Here is a 13,677-nt window from a genome sequence, read left to right on the forward strand (position 1 = left end):
GAATATCCTTCCTTCAATTGAGGAGAAAAAATGAAGATAATGATGAAATTCTCCTATCGAGAAAAAAAAATGTTGTTAAGTAAGAGCAAAGGGAAGATCTCCTGTTGTCCAAACGTTTATCAGTCACATCTTTGGTACGGAAATCCGTGTTCGGCTTTAGATAACACTTCGAATCTTTCTTTAAGCTGTTGGTGTACATCTCACATAGTCTCGGTACTTAAAATGGATTTTAAACTTACACACAAACAATCAATTCGGAAGGTTATATATATAAAGGTTTATTAAAGTATAAACTGTGATAATTTTTCACTTGATTCATTCAACTATTAAGCAGTTGCATCTGTTGCCTGCTAGCCATTGCACGGTGACTATTAAAGAGACACGCTACCTCCCTCAGTCTATTTGAATTTACAAAATTAGCTTTAATTTCAAAATTAGATAACTACTTCTGAAAATGTACTACAGCATGAGGTTCATACACCTCAAATCCACTGCGCTTCAACTACAGCATGATGAATGAACACATTACTACCAGTTAAATTATGAGGCTAAATTTAATATACATACCAAATTTCCTGAATGAAGAGCTGTATGGTTTTGCATATTATCAAGATTGTGTCCTGTGGCACTCTAGAATGATTAGTTTTAAAGTAAGTTGAAGAAGGTTTTATCTTTAATTTTAGAAAATAGTTTAAAGTATAATCAATATTTATGGACACGGAATCTGAAAAGTGACATTGTAGTAAGTTTTGAGCCATGTTTACTTAAAACCATTTTCCATTAAAAGAATTCTTCATTATACCAGTTTTATCCATTTGCCAAAATTGTCAATCTTTAAAGGGCAGAACAGAAGCGAAGCATAAAATCAAATCTTTTACTTATAGTTGTTCGGTCTTCGACAGATAATTGTGCATAAGTATAGCCGAAGTATTCAATAAGTAAGAAGGAAACAAGTTTTTATGTAAGTCACCGAGAAATTACCCTTCCTTACTGAAATAATTACACATTGATACCTACAATTTCCTTCTGCTTCTGTAAATATCAGCTCTATTTTCTTCCAGTAATGATAAGGAATAAACCAACTTAAGTGAAATTACTGACGTGGATTCGAAGATTATTAACCTCTGCCAATACCACGTTTGTAAGCACTTTCTTTCTCAAACCAATATTCTACGTTTTATCTACTTTGAGCATCTTAATACAACATCTAGTATATCTACCTCATCTTCCTCTGTGTTATGCCTACGTGTGTTGATCATTATCTGTTGGGATAATGATATTTCATATAAAAGGATGGGTTTTCTTAGGAAGTTGCTGCACCAGAGGGCAAGATCGTTTAACAACAGAAGAGAAAATATTTACAAAAGATGCAAGACAAAACACGGTAAAACTAAGAAGAGAAGAGCAGTCTAATATTACAATTAAACGTTGATTTTTAATTTATTGTAGCATTATTTGTCAATCTTGCTAGATTTTATTGATGAAAATATTATTTCTGGGAGATCATAGATGGTTTATTATTTATGTTTGTTTCTTTGAAGTGGCAGTGACTAATATTAAAATATTTTTTCTTCCACTAATGAAAATAGATTTGCAACGCAACGGAAGGAAAATAAATACATATTATATATTTTGTTGGGAGCGTTAAAAATAATTAATACCTTTAAAATGAAATCGATTTTTTTTTTCATTTCTAGGTGTAAACGCTTTAACGAACGATGTTACGATTAATGCAGCATAAAACACTGTGAAATAGAAGGTGTGGTTACTTGTTTAAGATTTGGTTATTGCAGAATACATTAAAAGTTTGACCAAACCACTGAACATTTCTAGTCAGGATGACTTGAATGAAAAGCTAATTGCAACGAGGAAAGGTGTGAAAAATGCTACTCATCAGTTCATTGGTAAACGAAGGTATTTGGAATTTTCTTTAAAAAGTTTGAAGGTGAAATAATTCCTTTGGGCAAAAGATTATTTTTGTCTTTCTCCCGCACATCCTGTAAGACTCTTCTTCGCAAAGACGTCCAAGCGTGGAGCAGTATTGTGGGGAGAAGAAGCGTGCACTGAAAATTAATCCCATTGCCAAAGAAACCGATAATTCTTAAGGGGAAAAAGGAAGGGAATCACGAAATTATTTTTATTTTGGATGCTCACATTTCGTTTTGCTTCTTCTCTTCATTACGAAGCAGCTGTCAGGAAATAAGCAAAATAAATAATTCGAAAACTTATGATGGTACAATTGTGCAAATATAGCAGTACCGCAGATGGGATAAAAGGAAATCATTCATCATAATTTTGAAAGAGAAAAAAATCAAGCAACAATGAACATCACCATCTTCTTAATTGCGTTTCTGGCCTCTACTGAATTTGCAATAACCTTATATGTGAATACCTGCTGACAGCCACATTAAGTAGTCAATTCCTATTGTGGAGACTCTCGCCTATGGTGCGAGCATTCCAAAGTTCGATTTCCGGTAGGGTTACTAGGTCGAAAAGTGAGGCTACTACTGAGTTTTCCTTATTGACAGCAGGCAAGTACTGTGATGCTACCTAACAGGCCCCGTTCTCTTTCTTCTTTACTTTCCCTGATAATGTTCTCGCTTTGGGACATCATCCTTCTTACGTAACAAGCCTATGGCCATAGATACTTGTAATGCCCAGAAATGTACGTGATTAAAATAAATATATTGTAGAGAATATGTATATTAAATCATTGTAGTGGTTGCTTCTTAGATGGGGAACTTTACTTTCGAATCCATCTTGATTTAAAGTTTCAAGGAGTTCAGTAAGCCAACAAGAATGACTCTTTTAACATGTTTACATGAGCTACTTTCCGCCAAAATTCTTTGTATGTTTTATTGTTAATGTGTTTTCCACTACATCCAGTATTTTGTTAATTAATCAATAAGATATAGATATGCACTCTTATAGATAGCATGGAACCTCTCATGCTTATAATGGATGCCGGCTATTTTGGATTTCCTAGTTGCTTTTCAGCACTGATGAGATATAAAACATGGGTCTGCAGTCAATATTAAATCCCAAATATGGGAGCTCCGATCGACAATTAAATTTGAGTCTTGCGACAAACAGAACAAAAGTGTTATTTTTTAAGTTTTAGAAATCAACAATAATAATAGCATTGAATTAAGGACAGAAGAGTTTATCAAAATTCTTTTTAAGAGTCTGAGATTTTTTAATATTAGTTTTTTATTGTTGTAAGAATTTAACTACACAATTAATTAGTACAGCTTTTCCATATGAATTTTAAATTGAATTATTATGATGAGAATAAAGTGAACAAATATTTTTCTAACTTGTACTTCTTTGTAGCCACTTCTCTGAACAATATGCGAGATTTTCCTTAACACTTTTTTTGTTAAGCTCTTCTGTACCAGATATTTCTGCTAGTGTTTTGTCTTGTATTTTTAAGGATAGATTATAATTTGGGAATCCTGAATATTTGTTAATTTGGTGAGACATAATTTTATCTTAAAAGTTGATTAACAGTTTACTAAAATAATTTAGTTTAGCGGCTCCATATTTATTTTGAATCGTCAAAGTGCAACCACATTGAATTGCAGAAAGTAATTAAACTATTTTGTGTACAACTACAGCATAATTACATTGACAACTTCATTTAATTTGCTTTTTTCTTTAACCTTTTAGATAGTGTTTTAAATAAAAAAAAACGTTCGTATTTTTTTTTCAGAAATGTACGTTTTTTTAGAAAGAAAACATTGCCCCTCGTTTTTTTTCTAAATTTCGTTTTTTTTTAAATAGTAATGCATCTTACGTCTATTTAAGTATGAAATATTTTTATGTAGGTGTAATCACCGTAAAATGCAACATAAATTAAACGCTAGATACTAATATGCTACAAATATTTTACAATTTACATGAATACCATACCTATTATCAATTCTGGTTTCAGCAGTTTTCATCAATATCAACTAAGAAATAAAAGTAGAAATGAAATTTTTTTTTTTTTTCGTGAAAACAGGCCTTTAATAAGTATAAAAATAATGTCACGAACAGTATAAAAGTGAAATAACTTGTCTAAAGATAAAAACTAATACTAATTTGCCTGTAGAGACCGGATGTTTAGGCATTAAAAACTTGGAAAATAAGCAGGCAAATAGGCACTTAAAATTTTAAAAAAATAAGCAGTAAAATACGCACTAAAATGTAATGAAGATAAATACTCAATAAAATTTAAAAAATAGATTCGTCATAAATAGTGTTTAAAGAATATAGCAACATACCTGTTTGTTAATGTCCTCTTTCATTCTATATGTAAAGAACGAAGCTTGATATGTATTTCATATTATATATATTGTAATGTATCATGTGCTTGTGTTATTTACAGTATATAAATTATACATTCCTATTAAATCTTATTTCAAAGAAAATGCATAGAATACGCAACATTAGGAACTAAAGCAATCATTTAGGCAGTGAGGGGCAAAATAGGCAAAATAAAGTTGGCTTAAATCGAAAGTATGATCCCCGATATAAACTATAAAACGTTATTTTTGATCATATCTTTAGCATTAAAGAATAGGCATTTTGCCTAACATCCGGTCTCTAGTTATAAGTACATTATTTAAATTAAATATTTCTTGTTGGAAACAGACTTCATGATGATAGTAGTTACATTTACTAAGCTGACCTATTTGAATACTACATTCATAAATTTTGTTTAGGTTGCATTAGTTTAAGGTTACATGGACAATGTTAAAGCAAATGGTCAAATAAACCTGAGCACAAATTGCTTGATTGTTTTCAAATGCAAGAATTCAACTCTCGAATAGTAGTGAATATCTGTTCGATTTAGTAAGTTATCACAGTTTTGATATGACAACTAGTCTTGCTTTTGTCAGAAACAAGTTCCTTATCATTGAAGATAGAAACAAGTTTTTTTTTTTAATGTTAACAGATGTAGAAGAAAAATCAAGAAATAAAGATAAAAGAACCAGTTGCACTGGAATTGCAAACCGATACATTGAGATTGAAGTTCGATATTGAATTTTATAAAAAAAATATTACCATCTTTCTTCTGCAGGTGTGTTTGCTTTATCTTTCACTAACATAATAGATTAATATTCAAAGAAAAAAAAACAGGCACAACGGGATTGCGTTTTTAGTAGTTATTTAAGCCTTTCTGAGTGCGACTGCATTTACCCTCCCCTTCGTTGTTCATGCTGGAGTAGCATATTTAAAATCATGACTTTTAAGATTTGTTCTTTCTGAAGAAAGGGGGAGGTGGCAAATTATGCCATTGCACGGGACGACAAATTGCCTAGGGCCGGCCGTGTGTATGATTATGAAAGTTAGTAATTGATAATAATGGCACTTCTTGTATATGTGTATACAAGACATGAATATAGGATGACTCAATTTGAAGTAATGCAGGGTGTTTCAAAATTAATATTAGGGTTTTGAAACTTTGTAGTATATATTACATTTAAATTACAATAATAAATATTATATCAGATGAAAGACAACTCAAACAGTTTTGTACGCACGCATGTGCAAAGACTTAAAATCCCAATATTCATTTTGAAACACCTTGCATTTCTCACCAACAGTGTTGGAACTAAGATGTAACACGGAAAGAAAATTTTCCTTATAAAGTTATTGTTTACAACAACGATATTATTATTAGTCGAGACAATAAGTACAACAACAACACGGGTTAGTAGTCAAAAACAATGTAATCAAATGTACACTAGGTGGCCAAAGTGGCACACACGGGTGTGTCACTTTGTTAATACGCTCCTGTGTGGACACTAATTAGGATATCTGGATATTATTCTTGCCAAATATGGTTGGACCATAGTTTATCATACTAATTTCTTTTTCTTCTGGTGTCGAATTTCCTTCTCAAAGTTCACCCGTCAAAAATTCAAGAATTTTCTAATTTCGAATTCCCTTTACTCCTTTTTTCCCTGTAGCTTCCTTCGTTGTAGAAAGACCTCCTTAAGGCTTGCCAGATAGATTCCTCGGATGGATACTTAACTGTTGACATCAATTGGACGGGCCTGCGCGTAGTGTTGCCAATTAGGGAAATTAAAACTTCCCTAAATTTGGGCAAAAAAATCGAGATTTTTGTTTATAAATCCGTACCTATACGTCCGAGTACAAGTCAACTTACGCCAATCGAACATTTGTCCTTACTTAACAAACGCAAGTACAGATCGTTCCAATGAGGTAATTAGGGGGCGCACGAAAAATTCGTATTTAGGTTCTAACCCTTGATTTTTCTAGGTTTTCCCTTTTATGTTTAGCGTAATATATTTTTGGTAATTAGAAGCTTTGTTCCTTAAATACCGCCACAATACTTGTAGGATATATTAGTGGTATACCAATGTTTAATTTAAGATAGTTTGTGTCTGTCTGGTAGCAGTATTGCTAGCTACAGAAAATTTTAATTCCAGATTTTAGGGGGAAATTTTGGGAAAATTATCTGTTTTGTCTCTATTATTTCCCACTTGTTGGTTACATCGGAAGAAACGTACCAGTATCTGGAAGTGTCGTCTCTGTCCTACAAAATGCACTATAGAAAGTTTCAATAGGATAATTAGGGGAAGTACAGTTGAGGTTTACATAGACTTTGTTCTCTAATTGGAAAGATAATTGTGATTTTTTAAAGGTAGAATGAGATATTTTTTATTGACATGCTTACTTTATTAGATATTGTCACAATACTTGTAGGATATATTAGAGGAATACCAAAGCTTATTTTAAGATAGTTTGTGTGTGTCTGATAGCAGTGTTGCCAGCTACAGCAAATTTTAATTCCAGATTTTTAGGGGCAAATTAAAAAAAAAAAAAAACTTTTTGCTTTCTATTATTTCCGTCTTGTTGGTTACACTCGAACAAACGTGCCAGTGTCTAAAAGCTTCATCCTTATCCTACACAGCGCACCATAAAAAGTTTCACTAGAATAATTAGGAAAAGTACAGTTGAGGTTTATAATAAACCATGTTCTGGAAATGGTAAGAAAATGGCGAATTTCTGAGGTGGAATGAGATTTTTTTTTTTTAAATTTTGTGCTATTTTGTTAGATATCGCCATGATACTTGTAGGATATATTCTTGGAGTACTGAGGTTTATTGTCAGATAGTTTTCGTCTGTCTGATGGCAGTGTTTCCAGTCAACAGTTAATTCCCGATTTTAGGTGAGAAAGTCGGAAAATTTCCCTTTTCCCTCTATTATTGCCCTCTTGCTTGCTACCTTGATACAAAAGTACCACTACCTGAAAGTTTTCTCTTTGCCCTACACAACGCACCATAAAAGGTTTCAATAGAATAATTAGAGACGCTGTAGCCCCGGCATAACTGTTGATTTTTGCTTCTGAGGTGAAAGTGTCAAAATTTCATGTGTATGATGACAGAGATTTTTTTCTTCCCTGTTTGAATGGAAGCCAGCGACTTCAGGATTTTACTGTACCTTGTCAACACACCAAATATTTTTTAGGTGACTTGAACTCATATAGCACCAGTGGTGCTAGATACCAAAAAAAAAAAAAAATGAAATTCGGTTAGGGAATTTTTTATAAATTTTCACCCCTACATTTACCTCAATAATTTCCCGCCCGTTGGCATCAGTGCAATGTAATTTACACCAAACAATAGCCACATCCATTTTCTAAAAAACAAGGCCTTAACCATATCAATCGAATGAATGTTTTTTGAGAAATAAGTCACTAACTGAAAATGTAGGAAAACGCCAAAAATGACCTGGGTCCAAAAGGAATAATCTCACAATTTCGCTCGTATATGTACAACGAAACAAACGATTTGTAAGTTACGAGGGCTTCGACTCAAGTTCTGTTGATTATTTCAATAATCTGCAACATAAATCAATAAATAATAGTTGCCAGAAAAAAAAAAACAGACATTTGAAAAAAAAAACATGAAAAAGAACAATGTTTTTTATTGAAAAAAAAAACTTCACAGAAAAAAACGTTTTTTTACAACACTACTATTAGACAAAATATTTATTCATCTTATTTAAAAAAATAATTAAAAAATAAATGAGATGTTTGTTTCATACAGGGACAACAGCCACGAAGGTTCTGCTTAAGGTAGAGGCATAAACATTCAAGACGTTAATCCTTCGTCAGATTGAAACTCGAACAGTCTTAAAACATAATAAGGTGTAAAGTGTAGTCTAGTGAGCAATAAGAACAATTGTAATAGTAGCTGAAGGCAAGCCGGCTGAGTGATACAGTGCTCACCTCTTTTCTAAGAGGTCCCTCGTTCAATCCTCTAATATAAGAGTTTATGATAGACAACGTCGTGACCGTAGGTTTCCGCAGGTTTCTCTCTTTTTCTTATACCTTCTCATTCCACCAATTATTTTACGAAAATACACACTCACTTCTTCGTCCATCTGGTTTAGCCTAACGGGAGTTATCATGGAATGTTAAACTAGACAGTTTATTTCATTTGAATTCTAAAACAGTTTCCACTATTTCAATGGATCAGTCTCCAATTAGTTTTTTTTTTCTTACATATGCACACTCTCTTATAGTATATGGTTGATTATAGTGTTTTTTTTTATGTAAAATATAGTTTTCTTCTCGAGGATTCATCACTTACTAATTGAAAGGATTACTAATTGATTTAAATGTCTCATTTCCAGCCCCCTTAAAATTTATATGAAGCAGTTTGTGTCAACTCCCACTTCTGATTTATGAGATATAATTGTGAAAATTGTTTCCTTAAGCAGCATGAAATTTGTACTAAAAAATTACCAAGTCTAATTAATAGAAAATCATATCTAACATAATCTTATGGCCCCAGACGTCCTCAGCCATAAATAGATCAATGACTTCAATACACTACATGCTCAATTCATAATATTTCAACACTAATTTTAAAGAACGAAACACTTGTATACCTTACTGCACATTATACTTCCGTTCAATGCACAGGCGTATGACCAAAAGAGTAAAACCGATGAACGATCAAAAGTGAGTCGTGGTAGAAATGCTGGACAGATAATAGAAGCAAATGGGAAAAGTCCGAGAAAACCCACGAGCACGGTGTTTTTGAACACAAATTCACATGTGAAATGTGCAGGGGAAAGTGCTTTATTGTAGGCCGAAAAAACAAAGAAAAAATATTTCAGTGAGCAATACGATTTCGTCTTGATATTTTTTTCATCTCAACACTAAAATGAAATTCTCCGAATAATATAAACAAAACCAAGAAAGTTCTGTCGCTTTTTCAGCCACCACCTACGAATACCGACAAGTCACCAAAGACGTACCTCGAATATCAAAAATAGTCCTCATAAGTATCCACTAGATTCTGCCAACGTTCTGGAAGGCTATGGATTCCATCGCGGTAGAACTTGGTGGGCCGTGAAGTCGAAAAGGTGTCAAGGGTATTTTTCACCTCTACTAGGGATTTGAACTGATCTCCTCGCAGGTGATTTTCCAAGGAATGGAACTGGTGATAATCCAACAATACATTGTCTGGGGAGTATGGCGTATACAACAGCCTTTCTCATCCAAGCGTACACTAGTGTCCCTGGCCATCCGAGCTACGTCGGGCTTAGCGTTGTCCTGTGACAAGGGGACCCCTTTGAGATTCAGAGGCGCTGCCTCCAGAGTTTTGAGTTTTTATTCAACATGGCTTAACTGCTGGCAGTACACAGTTACATTGATGCTCTGACCAGCTGATACGAGTTCCCTATGAACAATGCCACGAGCAGTCCACCAAACATATTGGAGGACCTTCTTCTAGTGCAGTGCTGGTTTCGGATGTTTCGTAACCGGTTCATGAGAAGCTAACCGATGGTGACGGCGTCATGGAGCTTCGTACAGGACCCACTTCTTATCACATGTCATCTTCCTGTCCAGATATGGCTCCTTCCTCAGACGAGAAACCAAAGAAACACAGGTGTCTGCTCGCCTTGCCTTCTGCCCCGGAGTCAAATCATGTGGGATCCACCGACAACTTGTAGTGCTCCCCAAGTTGATGGAGGAGCTGCCGAATGTTTTTGCCACTCACACTGAATTGAAGTCCCAGTTCGTCACATGTGTGGCCACTGTCCGGCTCAATTGGTGCCTGAAGATCTTCAATGTACACGTTCTTATAACGCTCTGCGGAGATTCCATGTTCACTCTGTCCTTACACAAGTTCATGGCGTAACAGAACTGACACAACCAGGTGGTATGTTGGATACACCCGATCTTCGCCTTTTCTCCATTCTCATTCAACTCACAGTGTGAGGACCACTATATATAATTAAATAAATTTTACGTGTTTTCATTTACCATGACCACAAAGAACGTTCAACGGAGTACTTTAAACTTTATTTCCGTGGCTATTTTATGATATATATATATATATATATATATATATATATATATATATATATATATATATATATATATATATATATATATACAGACTGTTCCATAATGCGTGTAATTTTGTACAGCACTGGGCGAGGATGAAGTTTTCACACTAGTAGTATAAAATTTGGCACTCTTATTAAGATATATATGATTTTTTTTTTTTTTTTGAATTTCTAAAGGAAATAGGAGAAAATTGCTGTTTAGCCTCCCTTTTGGGGGTGTAAACACAAAAGTTCATTTTCCTTCTGGGAGATTCAATGTTAAATTTTGGAAGCAGTTTTCTCCAATAATTATTCGTAAAGATCTTGGAGGAAATGAGTTGTGTTTGTTACGAAATGCAAAAAAACTCATTCACAAAGCTAGTAAAGCTGTCTCAAACATAATTTTGGGAAGGCGGGCGTAAAAAGGTGGTGGGTGATGTGTTACCAAAACCCCAAAATTTGTTTTCGGAGTGCCAGTAAACGTCAGATTAATGACGAATGTTACAGAATTAATGCTCCAATGCTCCTTACATGTAAGAGTGACTAATAATGGGGCTACAGTCTCCTTTCAAAAATAAGAAAATCACAATAAATATCCTTAGTAGGGATATACGACAAGAAGGTATTTTTTGTTAATTAATGTGAAATTTGGCGTAATTGTAGCAAAAAGTATGCGCTTTTCATATATGGAATGTTATTTTGGTAACCACCGCCTTAGAGGGGCACTGGGGGTGAAGCATTAGATGATGGATCTTTATAAAAATTCAAAATTTTGTTACGGAAATGACAGTGAGTGACAGATTATTAACAAATGCCACAGAATTAATATTCTAATGCTCCTTGCATGTGCTAGTGAATTATATGGGGCTATAGCCCCCTTTCAAAAATTAAAAAAAAATCACCATAAATATCCTTAGTATTGACGTACGGGAAGAATGATTTTTCCTAATTAGTGTGAAACTCGGCATCGATATGCGTTTACCAAATCAGGAATATTATTTTGGTAATGTACCTCCTTAGGGGGCACAGGGGCAGAAGCATAAGTTATTGGATCTTTATAAAAATTTCAAAATTTAATTTGGAAAATCCAATGTGTGTCAGATTGATCACAAATAATAAAAAAAAAAATAATATTCCGATGCTCCTTGCATGTGCCAGTGACTGATATTGAGCTACTGCCACCCTTCCAAGTATCACATAATTCACGGTAAATATCCTTAGCAAGGACGTACGAGAAGGAGATAAATATACTTTACAATTAATGTGCAATTTTTCATTTTTGTAGAAGCATGTTTTGATGTTTTAAAAATTTCGAATCTAGAGTAAATGAATATCGTCTGTCAGTGTAACAGATTGAGGATATAGCTTCGTTGTTTTGGCATCACTAGAATAATCAAAGAATTTTGCGTTTTAAAAAAACAAATTGGACTCTTCTTATAGCATAAAATTACACATAAAATCACCAGCATATTTTCTGCACACTTAAGCAAACCAGCTCGAAATAGAACACAAAATGACAATGGAAAATGCAGCAGGTACCACGAAAGAAAAGATCTTAATTAGAAATTATATTTTAAAAAATAAAATATTGTTTCTTTATTTATAGAAAAAGCGTATCTTTTCCCTACTTCTTTCACAATAACTGCATGATCCCACTTTCCACGCAGTAGCCTACTCGTATACTGCACATGTAAGCACGTCAGGAAATCGTATACTATGGACACATGGTTGTAGTTAAAACAAATGTCTCGCGTGGAATAAGGATCAAGTAGAGTCAGGCTATACCATAAACCCAAGAAAACATATTATTCCTTTTTAAAAACAACACTTTTCTTTTGGCTCAGTTGTCAATAACTAAATTGCTTAAAAAAAATAATTAATCTAAGTGTAAAACAGATAAAATGAACTTACTTTTATGCAGTATGCCCTCGTGAACGAGCAAGACATGAATAAATTAATGCGATTTACTAGAACCACTGTGAACACCTTTTCCAACATATATGGATGACTACGTCCTGGACAATTCTTTGTTTTATGTTGCTTAATAAGGAGGAATGGCCGTAATAAAATTCCAGACGCATGCACCATTATAGGTACAAGCGAAAGAGTGTTATTGTATTTTCTAACTAAAAATGCAAATTTACCCCTGTGACACTCCCATTAGGAAAAATAAATTCTGAGTCCACGTCTCTAAAAGAAATCCGCATGTGGGTATTATCTTATTGTCACAAATATTTTTCCTAAAATAATGCCAAATTTCACATTGCAAAAAAAAAAAAAAATGATTATGTCAGTATGTATCTGCGTAAGAATAATCATATTGAATTTATGATGCTTCTCAAAGATAGCAGGGGGCCGCGGTGGCTCAGTGGTAGAGCATTCACCTCTGGTGCTTGGGGTCCCGGGTTCGATCCCAGCCCCCGCCAAGTGAACTTTGTGGTGGACAAACACCGTGTGCGTGGGTTTTCTCGGGGTTCTCCCGTTTCCTCCCACTTTCTTCAATCTACCATTTCATTCATTTCTCATAATCAAAGTCTCCTTTAGCCTAACCATAACCATGAGACGTAACCATGGGACGTAAAACTCAAAAATTTGATGTTAGTAGATTTCAAAGATAGCTGTAGTAACATATTAGTCACTGGTACTTAAAAGCAGTACGGAGTATTAATTCTGCGCATCTTGCAACTAATTTGACACTCATGAGCACTCCCAAAATAAAATTTGGAATTTCTATCAGTCATCCCCCTATAACCCCCAAAGGTAGCAAATTACCCTCCGTGACCTGTGCCTCCCATTGCCAAAATAATATTTCAGATTTTTACTATCACAACACCTAATTTCACATTAATTGACAAAATATAGCTTCTTCCGTATGTCTATTCTAAGGATATTTATCATGAATTTTTAATGTAATTGTTGAAAGGGGGCTGTAGCTTAATATCAGTCACTTGCACATGCAAGGAGCATCGGAATATTAATTTTGAATTATTTGTGATCAATCTGACACACATTGGATTTTCCAAATTAAATTTTGAAATTTTTATAAAGATCCAATAACTCATGCTTCTGTCTCTGTGCCCCCTAAGGCGGTACATTACCAACATAATATTCCAGATTTGGTAAACACATACCGACGCCGAGTTTCACATTAATTGAGGAAAAATCATTCTTCCCGTATGTCAATACTAAGGATATTTATGGTGATTTTTTTTTAATTTTTGAAAGGGGGCTATAGCCCGATATAATTCACTAGCACATGCAAGGAGCATTAGAATATTAAGTCTGTGATATTTGTGAATAATCTGTCGCTCACTGGCA

Source organism: Thermobia domestica, chromosome 17, assembly GCF_964235325.1.
Source record: "Thermobia domestica chromosome 17, izTheDome1.hap1.1, whole genome shotgun sequence".
In the NCBI taxonomy this organism is placed as follows: Eukaryota; Metazoa; Arthropoda; class Insecta; order Zygentoma; family Lepismatidae; genus Thermobia; species Thermobia domestica.